At 41.3% G+C, this 7,460-nt stretch overlaps 1 pseudogene; it reads left to right on the top strand.

Annotated features, from left to right (window-relative positions):
* Positions 1–3,628: 3,628 nt before the first annotated feature.
* On the top strand, positions 3,629–6,876 carry LOC102764567 (annotated as a pseudogene).
* Positions 6,877–7,460: the final 584 nt, after the last annotated feature.

The raw sequence follows: 7,460 nt of genomic DNA, 5'->3' as shown, positions 1-7,460 counted from the left end.
AGACAGCCCAGGCAGTGTGGTTCAGTGGTTGAGCACCGACCCATGAACCAGAAGGACACGATTTGATTCCCAGTCAGGGCACATGCCTGGGTTGCAGGCTTGATAACCAGTAGGGGGCATGCATGAGGGAGCTGATCAATGATTCTCTCTCATCATTGATGTTTCTATCTCTCTTGCCTTCTCCCTTCCTCTCTGAAATCAATAAAAAATATATGTATATCTTTGAGTTCTGGGTTCAAATCCCAGTTCTTCTGTGTTATTAGCTTGTAATCCAAGAAGAGACACTTAAACTACACCTCTTTTTACACAGCTGTAAGATGGGCTGATAATGCCATGGTATTTTTATGATAAGTAAGGTGGATGGGGCCTTGGGTGGAAGGAAGGAGTCACTTACCAGTGTCTACAATCAACAAAACTGGCCACGAGTATCTGGAAGAGGCAGAGGAGGCCCGGGGTGTGGTAACCTTTTCACATCTTGTGTTGTCGATTGTCGTCTAGTTGCATTAAGATCTCTTATTCACAGACAGTTCCTTTTACTTTTTCAATGTTTTCATTAGAATCTTTCACTTTGATTCTGAAAGGCAAGGACTAGATGAGAAAACAGAGACCCAAAGAAAAGAAATGAATTGCCCCAAAATGTTACACTGAAGAGTTAACAGAGGAGAGAACAACGATCCTGTCGGTCAGGGGCCAAGGGTTCCTCTGTCCAGGCTGCAGGAAAGTCCTCAAACTAGCGTGTGTGCAAAAAAGCCTCTTCTCAATTCTGTACCCTTCACATCTTCAATCAGCCATTAGGCTGATGTGTGCCTCGGCATTGACCTACTCACAAAAACGGGTGGCAAACCTGTTTCCTGGAAGGCAGCAGCTGTAATCTTTGCCATCTGAGAATCCTATACTTGGCTCCCACATGACTGTGAAGAGACGCTTTTGTCTTGCTATCTCATCCTTTCCCTGGCTGAGTCTATAAATGCTTGCTACTCCGGCACGGAGATATTTCAGCAGCTCTGGGCTTTACTCTAACCTTTGCACATCCATTTGCCTGTATCTTCATGCCTGTAATTACTTAATTCCTTTCTTTTAATGCCTGTAAGAAAGAGTTCTGTTATCCGAGAAAAGATCAGGAAAAACAAAACCACGAAACGAAAACACAGGAAAACCATTTTTCATCTTGTGGTGCACAACCACGCCCCCTGTTGACGGAGGCATGCCAGTTTAACAGCACAAAAAAATGCTTCACAACTTTATTGAGGTATAATTGATGGACCATACATTGCACGATTTAAAGTGTACAATTTGATGAGTGTTAACGTGTGTTTGTGCCTGGGAAACCACCACAGTCAAGATAATGAACATTTCCATCACAGACAGCTTTCCCATTTCAGAGTCGAACAGGGTGAGTGCTCCCAGTTCACAACTATACGGTGGCACTGACCCCTGCAGGCCCATCTTTATCCCAATCTCTAGTCTCCATTTGACCTCCACATGGCTTTTCCTCCTTTCCAGTTACAGCATTCCTCTTTCTGTTTAAGGCCAACTCCTTTCCTGGTGCTCCGGTTTTCACCCCTCCCCGCTCACCAGGTACTGCCACTGTGGAGCAAGCATCCCTTTCCCTGGGGAATCTCCACTTCTTATCTACAGGCTCTCTCTCTCTCTCTCTCTCTTTTAATCCTCTCATGAGGATATTTTTCCCATTGACTTTTAGAGCGAATGGAAGGGAGGGAGGGGGAAGGAGAGAGAGATCGATGTGTCTCTCTTTTTTAAAAAATGTTTTTATTGATTTTAGAGAGAGGAAGGGAGAGGGTAGAGAGATAGAAACATCAGTTGGCTGCCTCCTGCACACCTCCTACTAGAGATTGAGCCCACAACCCGGGCAAGTGCCCTGACTGGGAATCAGACCAGGGACTCTTGGTTCATGGGTCGGCGCTCAACCACTGAGCCACATCAGCCAGGCTCTACAGGCCCTTTTCAACCTTAAAAATAAACAAAAACAAACAAAAAATTAAATACCTCTTCCTGCTTCCTCATTCCTTTCTTCAGTCACACATTGCTCTGTGTCCTGTCTTCTTGTCATGGCCGAACTTCCAGAAATAGTTGTCCAAAATTACTCTCTCCACTTCCTCACTTCTCCTCTCTTAAGCCATTCCCCTGCCCCCGCCACACAGACACTGTTTTTGATTGGGTCACTTACTAACCTCCCTGTGTTGCATCCAGTGGACCAGTCTCAGTCCTTATCATACTGGGACACAGTTGACCATTCTATCCTTTACAAAATAGCCTAGCTTGGTTGTTTTTACAAAAGTAATTGATGCCTTTTTTTTTAAGAGTCAAACAATAAATAAAAGCATTAGGAGGCTCTTTCTAGATGGCGAATCTCAACCTGTGGGTCGAATGACCCTTTCAGAGGGGTCGCCTAAGACCATCCTGCATATCAGATATTTACATTACGATTCATAACAGTAGCAACATTACAGTTATGAAGTAGCAACGAAAATAATTTTATGGTTGGGTCACAACATGAGGAACTGTATTTAAAGGGCCAGAAGGTTGAGAACCACTGTTCTAGACTCACCCTGTTACACTGCTACGGATGGAGCCACTGCTGCAGGAACCCTCAGCTAATAGCATGGAGCAGCCTCAGGAAGTCCCAGAAATTAGTTGCTGAAGATTTCTAATTTGGAGGAAATCCTAGTTGCTCTATAAACACCATAGAAGCCAAGAAATTGTTATAAACAAACACACAAACAGAGAAAGGCCTGCATTCAGCAACTCTTTGACTCCTGTCCTAACAGTTGCCCTTAAAAACAATTATTGATTGATTTTAGAGAGAGAGTAAGGAGGAGAGAAAGAGAGATATCAATATTTTTTCACTTTTTAAAAAATCTTCACCCAAGGGCATACTTATTGATTTTTAGAGAGAGGGGAAGGGCGAGGCAGGGGAGAGAGAGAGGGAGGGAGAGAGAGACATTGATGTAGGAGATTGGTTGCCTCCCATATGCGCTCTGACCAGGCATCAAACCTGCAACCTAGGTATGTGCCCTGACCGTGAATCGAACCCACAACCTTTTAGTGCATGGGATGATGCTCCAACCAACAGAGTCACCAGACCAGAACTATTGTTCCACTTACTTATACATTCATTTATTGATTCTTATATGTGCCCTGAGGAGGGGTTGAACCCCAAACCTGGGCATATGGGGGACAATGCTTTAGTCAACTGAGCTACCCAGCCAGGGCAAGAGTTGCTTTAACTACTATCCTAGAGATGGCAGGTTCTACTTGACAAGTCCCTATTGGTCTTGCCAGGCAGGAAACCTGCCTGGGTATGACTTTCCTAATAGCCACCCATTGTGTTCTCCTTCCTAAAGCTTATAATTGGGAGAATGACAGGAATGAAGCATAGGCTGACCCAGTGGCTTTAAAGGGCTATAGGTTTTTAGACACATACACGAAAACAGTGTTCTCACGACCAATGTTTTTACCCAAGGTAAAGTACAAAACAAGAAATAAAAATCATCCCCCCAAAATCATCCAGAGCAAGAGCCATAACAATTTTGGTGAATATCCTTTAGGCATCTCTATGCAGTATATACACATAGAATTGTATGTATAGTTTCACATACATGAGATCATGACTTACATGTTCTTCTGTAATGACTTTTTTCACTCAGAATATGGACCGGATGGATATCCAAGCCAAAAGCTATAGACTAACACCATAATTGTTAATGTTTGCCAACCATTCAGGACATTTACTGGTATAAACCATAGTTTACTTAACCCGTCTCCTATTGTTGAGCATTTAGTTTGTTTGCTTTTTTTTTTTTCTCACCATAAACACACAATGATAAACATCCTGAGCTCAGCTTTTTGCTTTTGAGCAATTTTCTCCTCAGGCTAATCTCTAGAGTGGATTAGCTCAATACAATGGAATGAATGCTTTATGTTTTGATACAATTAGGCTAACTTCCTTCCAGAAATGTTATACCAATTTGTTTTCCCAGGATAGCTTTGCCCCATTATCGCCAATATTAGGCTTTATCAATTTCTGATTTTCGATGTGGCTTTTTGTAGACTGATTCTGTTTGTTTGATTAATTTGAGTATTTTTCTTTCATTCAGTTCATCTCATTCACATTTTTTATTTTAATTATTATGTATAGTTTTAGTTCTGTAACCTTATTTTGTTTTCTATTTTTATGCTTCCTTGGCATATCTTCATTTTTACTGTCTTTCAGTAGATTCTCTGTGTTTTCTTTGGATTTTTTTCTTTCTGATAATTTTGAGGATATTTTGCCTGCTTTTAGTTCTATAAGTGGGCATGAGTGCCTTTTATTAGACGCTTAGATATGTCTTTCTCAAACAGTACAGCATTTACTACTGTCTAATAATAGCTTATCTTTATTGTATGTTTACCTTGCCCTCATAACAACCCTATGATAGTGTATTTTCTTTCTTTCCTCCCACTAGCCCATATCTCCAGGCCTAAGTCATCTAATCTGAGTGCTATGTGTACCCTAAAAATTCCTTTGGAAAGAAAAATCAACCCTGGTTGGGTCTGAGCTCAAAGATCTCCCCCTGGCCAATTGGGCAATGATGATTATTTCTGTCCTTCCCTCGATTGACCGTATCCCAAAGACATTATTTTGTAACTAGTCTGAGCTGCTCCAGTATAGGCTGCACTTTCACGTAGTAATCTCATTGGGTGCTCAGAGCAAGCCCGTAAAAAAACCTCTGATCTCCCACGTTCATGACAAGAAAACAGGTTTTAAAAAAAGTGTGTGGCCTGGTGGCGTGGCTCAGTGGTTGAGCATTGACCTATGAACCAGGAAGTCAAGGTGTGATTCCTGATGAGGTTGCATGCTCAATCCCCAATGTGGGGCATGCAGGAGGTGGCTGATCGGATTCTCTCTCATCATTAATGTTTCTGTCTCTCCCTCTCCCTTCCTCTCTGAAATCAATAAAAATATATTTTTTTTTAAAAATGAATGTGTGTGATTTGTCTTTGTGACAAAGTACTCTTAGTACTCTGTGGGAACACTCAGCCAGTGTCCTTTCACTGATAGCCACATTAAAAAAAGAGTAAAACAGTCAACATCAAGACAACCCAAAACACCAAATTGAAATTCTGTAGGCCCTTGCCCAGAATACACTTTTAACTGGATGCTATTTAACTCTTATCTCTCTGTTAAAAGAATTTATATTTATGGAAAATTGCTTGAAGTTTATAGAAGCCCACTTATCTCTCTAGATTTGTAAAAGGGGTTGCTCTAATTTTATGGAGGATGTGAATAATCATTACATGAAAGTATGGTCAACTAAGGAGGTAAAATACTGAGTTAAAGTTGCTACCAGAAAGTGCTCAAAGAGCTGCTTAAAAAAGTCAGTTTGTATTGATTTCAGAGAGGAAGACAGAGGGGAGAGAGAAATAGAAACATCAATGATGAGAGAGAATCACTGACTGGCTACCTATGCAGGCTCCACTCTAGGAATTGAACCCGCAACCTGGGCATGTGGCCTTACCCAGAATCAAACCCAGGACCCTTCAGTCCACAGGCCGATGCTCTATCCACTGAGCCAAACCAGCTAGGGCAAGAATTGCTTTTAATAGGCCAGTATGCACCATGAATGTATCAGAAGAGATCACATGCAAACTTATTTGACTTCTATTAATGTCTAATAGGATATGAGACAGTGATGGGTGGAAAAACCATTTCCATCAAAACCCCAACTAATTATTAATGGAAGAAAAAGCAAATTCAGGTTTGCTAAGTATAAAGCAAGTTTTTGAGAGAAATAGAAAACATTCCATTTATTTGCTTTCAAAATTAAGAACAAAGAACATAAAACTATTTGAGTGAGAAGGTGAGCCAGCGTTTATTGGCCACTTAATCATGTTGGCTATTTCACATACTTTATCTCAGGTAATCCTGACAAGTCTGGGGTAGGCTGCATTGCCCGACTTCACAGTTAAGGAAACTGAATCTTAGAGGGGATGATAATTTGCTCAAATCCCTCACTTGGAAGTGAGGAACTAGGACTTGAAGCCCTGTCTGTGTGATCTGAAACCTGTACTCTTTCTTCTATATCATTTTTCAAATAAATTATTTTAAAATGTTTTTCAGGTCATGGCACCGCTTCATAGGAGTTGCTCGTTGTCTCCTGCGAGGCAGCCTGGGTTCTGTGGCGAATTAAACAGCCACCGTGTCCAGCAAAAGCAAAGACCACACCACCAAGAAGCGCCCCCAGCAGGCAGCCTCTAATGTGCTTGTCAGGTTTGACCAGTCATAGATTCAGGAGCTTAAGGAGGCCTTCAACTTGATTGATCAGAACCGAGGTTTCAGTGACAAGGAAGTTTGCATGATATGCATGCTCCTCTAGGGAAGAATCCAGTGGACTCCAGGGCCTGTACATTTCACCATGCTCTTCATGATGTTTGGTGAGAAGTAAAATGGCACAAATCCTGGAGATGTCATCAGCAATGCTATTGTTTACTTTGATGATGAAGCAACTGGCACCACTCAGGAAGATTATCTGAGAGAGCTGCTCACAGGGATGGGAGGTAGGTTTATAGACAAGAAAGTGGAGGAGCTGTACAGAGAAGCACCTACTGACAAAAATGGAAGTTTCAATTCCATTGGATTCATAAGTATCTTTAAACATGGAGCTAAAGATAAAGATGATTGAAAGAACTTTAGCTCAAACTGTCCAATTGCTTTGTCTTACTCTGTATCATTTCCTGACACACCCCCCTTCGTCAGAGATAGAACTGCTGCATGCAACTTAGTTTCTTTCACAGCTTTGCCTCTTTGTTTTGATGTATTTATTCTAGACCTTTCTGCCACTTAGCACTTATACAATCAGAATGGGAATGAGTCTGTAAATTGTGTAAAAAGAGATTGCAAATAAAAATCAACAAATATAAAAAAATAAAAATGTTTTTCACTATTGAAAGTTAAGGGAAAGAAATAGAAGATAAGAAAGAAAATGAGAGGAGACACAAAAAAGCAAAAAAGGGAAAAGCAGAAAGAGGAACCAAGAAAGAAAGCCTTGTTGATTTGTCTTAAGATAGAAACATGAAATATACAAAGAAAGAAAGGCACAGAAATAGATATGTATTTTTTATAATTCCAACACAATTTCTAGAGTTTTTACAGAGAGATACACAGAAGCTGATGTTTACACAAAGATTTCCATCCCTCTTTTAAAAATGTAGGCCTTCAGGAAAAAAAATGGAGGCCTTTGAGGAGTGGCAAGAAATATTCAAAGTGATGAGAAGCAAGGACCTACTGTTGTGCCCAGATTTCAAGATTCCCAAGTGCCCATCAGGGAGCCAGCCAGTCCAATGCAAAAGCAAAGAGTCCTTTAATTCAAGCTAGCTTGCGCTCCCCATTCACCAGACTCACCGACACAACGGCAAGCCCAGTGGCTGAGAGAGCAAGGCCTGATGGGATGGGGGGGAGG

This window comes from Myotis davidii, unplaced genomic scaffold, assembly GCF_000327345.1.
Source record: "Myotis davidii unplaced genomic scaffold, ASM32734v1 scaffold461, whole genome shotgun sequence".
In the NCBI taxonomy this organism is placed as follows: domain Eukaryota; kingdom Metazoa; phylum Chordata; class Mammalia; order Chiroptera; family Vespertilionidae; genus Myotis; species Myotis davidii.
The sequence above is the reverse complement of the archived record's forward strand: the minus strand, read 5'-3'. Positions and strand labels throughout refer to the sequence as shown.